The sequence below is a fragment of the Rhinolophus sinicus genome, chromosome 12 (genome assembly GCF_057876585.1).
Source record: "Rhinolophus sinicus isolate RSI-liver-muscle chromosome 12, RSI-T2T, whole genome shotgun sequence".
NCBI lineage: Eukaryota > Metazoa > Chordata > Mammalia > Chiroptera > Rhinolophidae > Rhinolophus > Rhinolophus sinicus.
In genome coordinates, this window is record NC_142512.1 from 343,591 (window position 1) to 355,943 (window position 12,353).

General features: G+C 45.8%; 1 pseudogene; it reads right to left on the bottom strand.

Annotated features, from left to right (window-relative positions):
* Positions 1-3,186: 3,186 nt before the first annotated feature.
* On the bottom strand, positions 3,187-3,306 carry LOC148756108 (5S ribosomal RNA; annotated as a pseudogene).
* Positions 3,307-12,353: the final 9,047 nt, after the last annotated feature.

Below are 12,353 nucleotides of genomic sequence, written 5' to 3' on the forward strand. Positions count from 1 at the left end.
AAATAGTAACAAATGTTGGAGAGGTTGTGGAGAAAAAGGAACCCTCATACACTGTTGGTGGGAATGCAGACTGGTGCAGCCATTATGGAAGGCAGTGTGGAGGTTCCTCCAAAAATTACGAATAGAATTGCCATATGACCCAGCAATCCCTCTCCTGGGTATCTACCCAAAAAATCTGAAAACATTTAGAGATAAAGACACGTGTGCTCCAATGTTCATTGCAGCTTTGTTTATGGTGGCCAAGACATGGAAACAACCAAAATGTCCTTCGATAGATGAATGGATAAAGAATTTGTGGTATATATACACAATGGAATACTATTCGGCAGTAAGAAAAGATGATATAGGAACATTTGTGACAACATGGATGGATCTTGAGAGTGTAATGCTGAGCAAAATAAGTCAGACAGAAAAAGCAGAGAACCATGTGATTTCACTGATATGTGGTATATAAACCAAAAGCAACAAAAGAACAAGACAAACAAATGAGAAACAGAAACTCATAGACACAGACAATGGTTTGGTGCTTGCCAGAGGGTAAGGGGTGTGGGGTGTGGGGGGTGGGAGATGAGGGTAAGGGGGATCGAATATATGGTGATGGAAGGAGAACTGACTCTGGGTGATGAACACACAATGGGATTTATACATGATGTAATACAGAATTGTACACCTGAAATCTATGTAATTTTACTAACAATTGTCACCCCAATAAATTTAATAAAATAAAAAAAATTAAAAAAAAATGCTGTTCTTGTTTTTACTGATGGCTCCTCTAATGGAAGTGCTACCTATGTTATTGGTGATCAACCACATGTAATTTCATCACCTCCAGCATCAGCTCAAGTAGTTGAATTACAGGCTGTCAGTGCTGTATTTCAAACCTTACACTCAGTTCCTTTTAACTTGTATACTGATAGCTACTATGGAGCTCAATCCGTAGATAAACTTGAAACTATAGCATCCATTAAAACTCAAAATAATGAAATTCAGGGGCTGTTCATTCAAATCCAAACTCTTATCAGACAACGTACAAATCCTCGCTTTGTCGACACATTCGGGCCCATTCCAGGCTACCTGGCCCCCTCACTGAAGGCAATACCACAGCAGATCAGCTCACAAAATTGGTGGCCCTAACTAACATTGAATTGGCTGAACAATCACACAAGTTACACCACCAAAACAGTCGGAGTCTACAAAGACAATTCCAGCTTACAAAAGAAACAGCCAGACAAATTGTAAAACAATGACCTATCTGTCCTGTACATCACTCTGTGCCACATTTAGGGGTTAACCCTCGGGGTATCACGCCTAATCAATCATGGCAGATGGACATTACACACGTCCCTAGTTTTGGAAAATTACAATATGTACATGTCACTATAGATACTTTCTCTGGATTTCTCATGGCTACGGCCCAGACAGGGGAAGCCACGAAACATATTATTAATCACTGCTTGCATTGCTTCTCTGCTATGGGCCTTCCAGAAAGAATTAAACAGATAATGGTACTGGATATACCAGTAAAGGGTTTCAACACTTCTGCTCTCAATTTAACAACACACACAAAACGGGTATTCCTTATAATCCACAAGGACAAGGAATTGGTGAACGTGCTCATAGAATGCTAAAAGCCCAAGTAAAAAAAATTAAAAAGGGGGAGACCTACCCTGTCTCTCCACATACAATCTTAAATCATACTTTATTTATTTTAAATTTTTTAAATTTGGATGCACGGGGCAGATCTGCCGCAGATCGCTTGTGGCATCCCACAACTCAACATGATTACGCATATGTATAGTGCAGGGACCCTCTTGACAATAACTGGCATGGGCCAGATCCAGACCTCATATGGGGACGAGGACATGTTTGTGTTTATTCACAGGATAATGGAGGAGCACGGTGGCTGCCGGAAAGGCTGGTGCATTCTGCTGGAGATCCTACCTGCGTTCTTGGGCGGGCAGAGGGACTAGAGTCCCCGCAGGACAGGGACCAACAGACAGAACGGGAGGAGGAGTAGGAGGAGCGAGGTGGAAATATGCACGTATATGTGCATGTATATATCTAGACATACAGAGAGACATGGACAGAGACAGAGAAAGAGGGGGCTGGCACACGGGGAGAGATCTCCTGAACGAGAGCCAGAGCCCAACAGGCATGTCACAGAGCCAAACAGACAAGGGGTGGGAGTTCAGGGCGGGGGAGGGACGCACAGGCTGGGACACGGACTGGGACAGACGCACTGAGGCTGTTCTGAGGTGGCAGCTTCTCCACCGAAGTGTGGTCGTGCCCGGGGCTGGGCTCAGCTAAGGAGGCAGTGCCCGGGCTTTGGCAGTCACCCTTGAAGCCCCCGGGGCGGGTAGCCAAGGTCTCCGGAGTGCCGGTGGGCTCCGAGCCCCGCCCAGGAACCTGCCCGCGGGAGGAGAGTGGCAGCCCCCAGGCACCCTGGTTGTGAGGGTTGCGTGCCTGCGTGCCTGCTCTTCCCCTTGTGGTGGTCTCTCCTGGAGTCCGAGGGCACGCAGTGCATTGGGGTGCTCTTCCCTCCGTCCCCTTGTTTGTCCCGGCTCTTTTTCCCCTGTGTGTAGGGGCCACCGCGGCCGGCAGGAACGGAGGGGCTACTGGCTCTTGTGGGATACGGGAGGGGCACGCGGGGGTGTGGGGCGAGGTGCCTGCCAGCGGAGACAGAGGCCTCCGGTGGGGCGGGGCGGGTGGGCGTCCCGTTTGCCCAAGGACACGCAGATCCTGTGTCTCGGGGTCCAGGGGCAGGCACAGGGATGGTCGTCCCCTGGGCTCGGGTCGAGGTGCAAAGGACCTGCACGTCCTGAGATGGAGCAAGACTGGTGGAGGCCTGCGCCAACAGGCAGCCATGGTCATGAGCATTGGCGGCTACGGCAGCTGGTGCGGGAGCGGGAGGGAGCGCGGCAATGGCGGCGGCGGCGGCGGCGACTGCGTCTCGGAGAAGGCCTGCGGGCTGTCGGCCTGCGGGAGCGAAGAGGACTGAGAAGAGGGTGTGGGGGGAGCCGGGGCCGACGGGCCTGGCGTGCGGCCCGGGCTGCGAGCTTGTAGTGCCGGGCTACTGAACCGCCGCTGGCCAGGGGGACCTTCGGCTGGCTGGGCGGCTGCAGAGGGGCAAGGGGCGGCAGGGGTTCGGAGGGAGCCACGCCGGGGCAGCGGCGCCAAAGGAGAGGCGAGCAAAAGCCTACAGGTATTCCCAGGCGGTCTCCCATCCAAGCACTAACCAGCCCCCTCCCTGCTTAGCTCCCGAGATCAGAGGAGATCGGGCGCATTCATGGTGGTATGGCCTTGGGCGCTGGGACCCGGCTCCCGGTGCCCCAAGAGCCTGCTCCCGGCCTGCCTCGTGAGCGCGCGCCATGCAGATGCGCGGCTCCGGTGGCGAGCATCGACCCGCTGGCCGACTCTGCCAGCACCGCGTCCCCCCACCCCAGTCCGGCTCCCCGCCTCTTCCGAATGCCCCTGGCGTGGGCGGCGGGCTACTCCTGGCCGTCAGCGAGGCCCCTTGGCGCCACCCAAGGCTCCATGGGACACTGCCACTTCCCTGATGGTGCCAGAAGTCGTGGAACTCTGGCATCCTGGGACTCCCCGCACCCAGACCGGCATACACCCCGACCCCCTACCGCCACCAGGTTTACCCCCAACCGCATCCCCAACGCTGGTGGAGGCCTGCGCTTGCAGGCAGCCCTGTGCTTGGGAGTTGTGGGAGGAGCCGGCGGCGGCTGCGGCGGCTGCGGCGGCGGCGGCGGCGGTGGGAGAGGGCGGGGCTTGCGGCGGAGGCAGGGAGCCCTGCGGCTGGAACTGGAGGGGGTGCAGCGATGGTGGCAGAGGCGGTGGGGGCGGGGGAAAGGGCAGCACAGGCGTTGGCAGGAACTGGAGGGAGTGCGGTGATGGCCGAGGCAGCGGCAGAGGTAGGGAGCGCGGCGGCTGGAGCTGGAGGGGGTGCGGTGAGGGCGGCGGCGGCTGCTGGGAGCGGGAGGGAGCGCGGACATGGCGGCCGCGGCTGCGCTGGCGGCGAACGGCTGTCGACCGATGGCCTGGGGGAGCCAAGATGACTAAGAAGAGGGTGTGGGGGTGTCGTGCGGGAGACCCTGCTCGCTCCGCCATTTGTCGTGTGGAGCGGCCTGCGGGGTCTCTGGTCCCGCTCCCCACATAAGAACGCAGGATATGGTGAGGCCTGAAAGGAACACCCACGGAGCCATAGTTAGGGGAGTCATACCACTATGGTCTCACTGGAGGCTGGGTTCATCGGATGTGCGACCTGCCGTCCGCCTTTCTGCCAACCGACCGACCGACGAATCTCCTCCACTCTCCTCGACTCTCTTCCGCTCTCTCGGCTCTCAACATCCCCTAGGGTGGCCATGGCAGTTGTAACTGCATGGATCCGTCGCCCTACATACGGTGTAAGAATAGCAACCAAGGATCCAAAAGCACTCGCAGGTGCAGTATCCAAAACCAGATCTCTCATGCTGGCAGTAAAAAGCTCGTCATCTGGGCCCTGCATGTTGAGGTCAAAAATAGCATGTCTCATACCCATTTCATGGATTATTTGCATAAGTTCCGTATATGACTGCCATTGACTCACAGTATCTGGCAGCTCGCCAGCCTGTTCCCATACGGTGTGTACCGCAGCAGTGAGCCACGCCATTAGAGAATGGTTGCCCTGGTTGTTGGCCAACCTATGGCAGTTTTGTAACCTTTGTCACAGGGACAGATGCACTGTCACGAAGGCTAGCTTTTCCATCTCGCCTGGGGAGCAGAGAATGCTGTCTGCTCCCTCATCCCATAAACGTAATAGCCAAGCCGAGACTGGCTCTCCAGGGCGCTGTCTGTACCGCCTCCCCAGCTCCTGCAACTCAGTGGGAGTGTATGGGGTGTAGGTTGTGAACTCAGTCACAGCTGGGTTGCCGGCAGCAACGCCCCCAGGGCCCAAAGGTTGCTCACGTTTTACCCTTTGCTTCAAGATTGGCCGGGCTTGGGGGTTGGGAGCTACATTGTCTCCACTTGCTTCCTCCACCTCTGCCTCAGAGTCTCCACCTTGAGGCCCCTGTTCTAACAGGCAGACCCGGGCTTCCAGCGCTTCCAACCAGGACACCTGGTTCGGCACCCGGGCCATTTCATTAAGCCCATTTTCCGTGTTGAGACTCAAGGCCGTGAGGAACATCCAGCTCACCGTGCCAGGTGTCTGAGTGGGTGGAGTCCTCCGCGGCAGATGTCCACAACTCTCGGAGCTTAAGGCCGCAGCAGATTACTGAAATGAACACAATGCCGTCCATGGCCAAGAGGGTGATGTACCAGCTGGAGGCTTGAGTCTCCCAGGCAGACCGCGCCTCCCTTTCCAGGTGTCACTCCTCATGGGCCTCCCGAAGCTGGGCTCTCACACGCACAAACTGCTCCACCATACTTCGGTAGGTTTTGGCCGGCACCGTACCCTACTCGCTGCACCATTTGTCGTGCGGGAGACCCTGCTCGCTGCGCCATTTGTCGGTCGGTCGGTTGGCGGAAAGGCGGATGGCTTGTCGGCGTCCGGTGGGCCCAGCCTCCAGTGAGACCATTGTGGTATGACTCCCCTACCTATGGCTCCGTGGGTGTTCCTTTTAGGCCTAGCCACATCCTGCTTTCTTATGTGTGGAGCGGGAGCAGAGACCCTGCAGGCCGCCCTGCGTGACAATGATGGTCACCCTGACATTACTGAGTAGAGTGCCCCTAAATTTGAAAGATAATTAGTAGGCGGAAAAGAGAGATTTTTCACCTCTTTTTCCCTAAAGCTGCACGGGAACCTGGTACAGAAATGTCAGTGAATTCGAGGGGATGGTGGGTCTCTGTCAAATTAACTTTGTGACATCCCACAATATACCACAGCAATTAAAAAAATAAATCATTGTAGATGCACTTACAATACACCTCAGATGACTCTGAGCTTTTGAAAAATTGATTTTCTAGGATCATTTGGTGGTGTATAAATTATGCGTATCATGTTCTTCTGGTTCTCCAGTTCAAGGGCTCACCTCTTGCCTCCCAGGCATCAGCCACAGTTTGTTGGGCTGGAATCTGCCCTAACTCGCTCTGCAGACATAGATTATGGCTCTAATGGACTCATCAATTCCCTCCTGGGTAGGAACTGAAAAGCTAGTGAAAACTTATCATTTTCAATCTTTTAAATGGCTTTTAGGTCTACGCTAATGCATTTTGCATCCAAAGTTCATAATTTTTGGTTCAAGCACATAATTCTTATTTTGTATACAATCTCAAGAGTCTTAGCATAAAATGCTACTTTCATCATTGTAGACCCAAAAGAAAAATACCTGTCAGTTTGAATTAAAGGTAGTTTCCTTTTTTTCAATATTGTAAGAAAAACCTTGATTGCTTGGAAGCACTGGAGAAGCCCTAGACCTGTTGTTCAGGTATTTAAAATATGTACACAGGAGGGTAAAAACAAACTATATAATTATATGTTTAAACTATTTCCTACTCTAATTCTATGTTAGTGTATGAATAACATGTTTGTTATAAATTACACTACAGATACACATCATAGAAAACGTACAGGAAGGTAGAGGGTGCAGTGACTAGTACAACACACAACATTCAGATAATTCTAGACTCATTTCTGTTCCTTATTGGCTGTGTGACCTTCACTGAGTCATTCAGTCTCTGAGTTTTACATTTCTTATCTGTGAGTGTGGATACTAATATTTGTCTCCCACACCCTACTGACTGATTTATACCCTGCATGTTTCTAAAAGTAATATGCAGGAACCCCATGGCATTACTTACATCAATACCTCATTTGGATCAGGAAATGATTTATAGTGACCAGTGAAAGGTATTTTAGTTATAGTTGAAAATATCACAAGTTGAATATCCATGATGAGAGCAGGGATACATCATCTCTATATCCCATTGTGTGCTCACCATCCAGAGTCAGTTCTCCATCACCTTATCTTGCACCCCTCAAAATGCAGGAACTTAGTTCTTAAGACATTTCTGGTATCTTTGGATAGGTCTTCCTTCCTTCCGGTATAGAAAATCTTCCTTTATATTGACAACAATCTTGTTGTCACTTGTTTTGGTTCTCCCATGGACAACGTCCAGAATTAAGGTAACCCTTCCCCCACACAAATGGTGTTTTGTTCATTTAAACACAGTAACCCTGATCACTCATCTCTATTTTCTGAGATTCCTGCTGGCTTTTGAGTATCATCATTCTGGCAACTTTCCTCTGAATAGTTCCGCTTTACACACACTCTCTCAAGTATGTTGCTCAGAACTGAACATAGTACTACCACAGCTGTGCTGGGGCTACAGAAAGAGCAAACAAGCCTGTGTTCTCTCTTGTTCTATTGTCTGTCCATTTCTATTACTGCAATTTAAGCTTTTATTGGCTTTTTCTAGTAGTTGTTTTAACAGGAGTGGAATAGGACAAAATTTATGTTATAAAAACATAATTACTGATATTGCGGAAGATAAAGTGAAGGGGAAAATGATCTGATGGAATTTTGACTTATATCTTATACCTTATACTCTCAACAATTTGAGAAATAAGCAGTGATTTGGGGGAAAGACTGGGCATGGAAATGAGTCAGCTCTTATTCATTTGGAAGAATGGTGAACATGATTCATAAGAAATAAAATCTTTGACAAAGTAACTTAAAATAAACAAACAAATAATCTAATATCTCACACAATTTCTGCAGGTCAGGGATATGAGAGAGGCTTAGCTGGAGGGATCTGGGTCAGGGTCTTTGTGAAGTTGCAGGAAAAATGTTGGCCAGAGCTTCAGTCATGGTAAGGCCTGACTGGGGGTGAAGAATCAATTTTGAAGAAGGATTAAGCACACATCTTTTAATTAGAGGCCTCAGTTTCTAATTGGATGTTGACAGAAGGCTTATTTCCTTAGTTTCTACCACATGGACAACTTCTAACAGTGGCACAGCTGGCCTTCACAAGAGATCAGGAAGAGAGAGAGAGGAGTGATAAATTTATTTATCATTCAATAATGATAAATAAATGAGGATGACTTTATTCCAATAACACTTTCTTTAAAAAAACAACCCATCCTGCTAGGTTTGGCCTGTGGGGCATAGTTTGTGACCTCTTCTCTGCTTGTATCCCAGTTCTTTGACTTGCTGATCTAGAGCTCTCTCAAAGAAGGAATTAAAGCAAAGTGTACACAATCTGCAATAGGTGACCACAAGCTGGGGCCTGGTAACCTTGGTTTCTTTTCCTGAACATTTATACACCCCACCTCCAGTAATGCAGTCTAGCATTTTGCACATCGTTGATGCTGAGCTCACTGGTGGACAGAATCCATCTTTGCCTCTCTGGACAATGGACACAATTTCTGCTCATATTTCCTTTTGGAGCATCTATACTGTTTTCTGGAATTCATGTCAGCCATATGGTATTTCGTTTTAAATTCTTGTGGCACCCTGAATATTGTCTCCCTGAGGACTTGAAGTCATTGAGAGATGCTACATTCTCTCTTATAATCTCAGTTCTCATCATGGACATCAGTTCACTTTTTTCAGTATTCTCTTTTCTCACCATCTCCCTGTCAAATTTATATTCAAAGATGTGTTGGGTGAAGCTCTGTGTTCAGTTGCTCATCCATCAGTATTCCACTCTTCTCAGCAGCACAGACAAGACTCAGGTAACACATCACCCACCAGTTACTGGCCCTTTCCTCTGCTCTCCTTAATAGCCCAGTTTTCTTCCTTCCTTCCTTCCTTCCTTCCTTCCTTCCTTCCTTCCTTCCTTCCTTCCTTCCTTCCTTCCTTCCTTCCTTCCTTCCTTTCCTTCTTTTTTTAAATTAAATTTTATTGGGATGACAATTGTTAGTAAAATTACATAGGTTTCAGGTGTACAATTCTGTATTACATCATCTATAAATCCTATTGTGTGTTCACCACCCAGAGTCAGTTCTCCTTCCATCACCATATATTTGATCCCCCTTACCCTCATCTCCTGCCCCCCACCCCCTTACCCTCTGGTAACCACTAAACTATTGTCTGTGTCTATGAGTTTTTGTTTCTCATTTGTTTGTCTTGTTCTTTTGTTGTTTTGGTTTATATACCACATATCAGTGAAATCATACAGTTCTCTGCTTTTTCTGTCTGACTTATTTCACTTAGCATTATACTCTCAAGATCCATCCATGTTGTCACAAATGTTTCTATTTCATCTCTTCTTACCACTAAATAGTATTCCATTGTGTATATATACCACAACTTCTTTATCCATTCATCTATCGAAGGACATTTTGGTTGTTTCCATGTCTTGGCCACCATAAATAAAGCTGCAATGAACATTGGAGCACACGTGTCTTTATGGATAAATGTTTTCAGAATTTTGGGGTAGATACCCAGGAGAGGGATTGCTGAGTGATAAGATAATTCTATTCAAAAATTTTTGAGGAACCTCCACACTGCCTTCCATAGCAGCTGCACCAGTCTGCATTCCCACCAACAGTGTATGAGGGTTCCTTTTTCTCTACAGCCTCTCCAACACTTGTTACTATTTGTCTTGTTGATGGTAGCCATTCTAACTGGGGTGAGGTGATATCTCATTGTGGTTTTCATTTGCATTTCTCTGATAATTAGTGATGCTGAACATTTTTTCATATGTCTGTTTGCCATTTGTATGTCCTCTTTGGAGAAATGCCTCTTCAGATCCTCTGCCCATTTTTCAATTGGGTTGTTTGTTTTTTTGTTGTTGAGTTGCATGAGTTCCTTGTATATTCTGGATACTAGCCCCTTATCAGAGGCACTGTTTGCAAAAATCTTCTCCCATTCAGTTGGTGGCCTCTTTATTTTGTCAATGCTTTCTTTTGCTGTGCAGAAGCTTTTAAGTTTCATACAGTCCCATTCGTTTATTTTAGCTTTAACTTCCATTGCCTTTGGAGTCAAATTCATAAAATGCTCTTTGAACCCAAGGTCCATAAGTTTAGTACCTATGTTTTCTTCTATGCAGTTTATTGTGTCAGGTCTTATGCTTAAGTCTTTGATCCATTTTGAATTAATTTTGGTACATGGTGAAAGATAGCAGTCCAGTTTCATTCTTTTGCACGTGGCTATCCAATTCTCCCAGCACCATTTATTGAAGAGGCTGTCTTTGCTCCATTGTATGTTTTTAGCTTCTTTGTCAAAAATTATCTGTCCATATTTATGTGGTTTTATTTATGGGTTCTCAATTCTATTCCATTGGTCTATGTGTCTGTTTTTCTGCCAATACCATGCTGTTTTGATTATTGTAGCCCTGTAGTAAAGCTAAAGTCAGGGAGTGTGATACCTCCATCATTGTTCTTTTTTCTTAAGATTGCTTTGGTTATTTGGGGTCTTTTGTGGTTCCAAACAAATCTGATGATTTTTTGTTCTATTTCTTTAAAAAATGCCATTGGGATTTTGATGGGGATTGCATTAAATCTGTATACTGCTTTGGGTAATATGACCATTTTAACTATGTTGATTCTTCCAATCCATGAGCACGGAATGTCTTTCCATTCCTTTGTGTCTTCTTCGATTTCTTTCAAAAAAGTCTTATAGTTTTCAGGATATAGGTCTTTCACATCCTTGGTTAAGTTTGTTCCTAGGTATTTTATTCTTTTTGCTGCAATTGCAAAATGAATTGTTTTTTGTATTTCTTTTTCTGAGATTTCATTGTTAGTATATAGGAAGGCAATGGACTTTTGTGCGTTGATTTTGTAGCCAGCAACTTTACTGTATTCGTTGATTGTTTCTAATAGCTTTTTGGTGGAGTCTTTAGGGTTTTCTATATATATATATAGCATCATGTCATCTGCAAAGAGTGATAATTTAACTTCTTCATTCCCAATTTGGATGCTTTTTATTTCTTTCTCTTGCCTGATTGCTCTGGCAAGGACTTCCAACACGATGTTGAAAAGCAGAGGTGACAGGGGACATTCCTGTCGTGTTCCTGAACGTAGAGCAAAGGGCTTCAGTTTTTCTCCATTAATTATGAGATTAGCAGAGGGCTTGTCATTTATGGCCTTTATTATGTTAAGGTATTTTCCTTCTATACCTATTTTATTAAGTGTTTTAATCATAAATGGATGTTGTATCTTGTCAAATGCTTTTTCTGCATCAATTGATGTAATCATATGATTTTTGTCCTTTATTTTGTTTATACGATGTATCACATTGATGGATTTGCGTATGTTGAACCATCCTTGTGCCCCGGGGATGAACCCCACTTGGTCGTGATGAATAATCTTTTTAATGCATTGTTGTATTCGATTTGCTAGAATTTTATTTAGGATTTTTGCATCGGTATTCATTAGAGATATTGGTCTGTAGTTCTCTTTTTTTGTGCTGTCCTTACCAGGTTTTGGTATCAGGGTAATGTTGGCCTCATAAAATGTGTTAGGGAGTACTGTCTCTTCTTCAATTTTTTGGAAGAGTGTGTGCAGGATTGGTATTAGATCCTCTTTGAAGGTTTGGTAGAATTCACTAGTGAAGCCATCTGGTCCCGGACTTTTACTTTTGGGAAGGTTTGGAATGACTGATTCGATTTCATTACTGGTGATCAGCCTGTTTAGATTTTCCAGTTCTTTATGGTTCAGCCTTGGAAGGCTATATGTTTCTAAGAACTTGTCCATTTCTTCTAGGTGATTGAATTTGGTGGCATATAGTCCTTCATAGTATTCTTGGATGATCCTTGTATTTCTGTGGTGTCCATGATAACGTCCCCTGTTTCGTTTCTGATTTTGTTAATTAGTGTCTTCTCTCTTTTTATCTTAGTGAGTCTAGCCAAGGGTTTGTCAATTTTGTTAATCTTTTCAAAGAACCAGCTCTTTGTCACATTAATTTTTTCTATTGTCTTTTTGTTCTCTATTTCATTTAGTTCTGCTCTGGTTTTTGTTATTTCCTTTCTTCTGCTGACCTTGGGTTTTACTTGTTCTTCTTTTTCTAGTTCTTTAAGGTGTAACATGAGGTTATTTATTTGGGAGTTTTCTTGTTTCTTGAGATAGGCCTGTACTGATATAAATTTCCCTCTTAAAACTGCTTTCACTGTGTCCCAAAGATTTGGTAGGATGTATTTTCATTGTCATTTGTTTCTATGTATCTTTCGATCTCTCCTCTAATTTCTTCTTTGACCCAGTCGTTCTTTAAAAGTATGTTGTTTAATCTCCATGTATTTGTGTTTCTTACTGCTTTCTTTTTGCAGTTGATATCCAATTTCAAAGCCTTGTGATCAGAGAATATGCTTGGTATGATTTCAATCTTCTTAAATTTCCTGAGGCTGATTGATTTTATATCCCAGTGTATGGTCTATCCTTGAGAATGTTCCATGTACACTAGAAAAGAATGTATAGTCTGATGTTT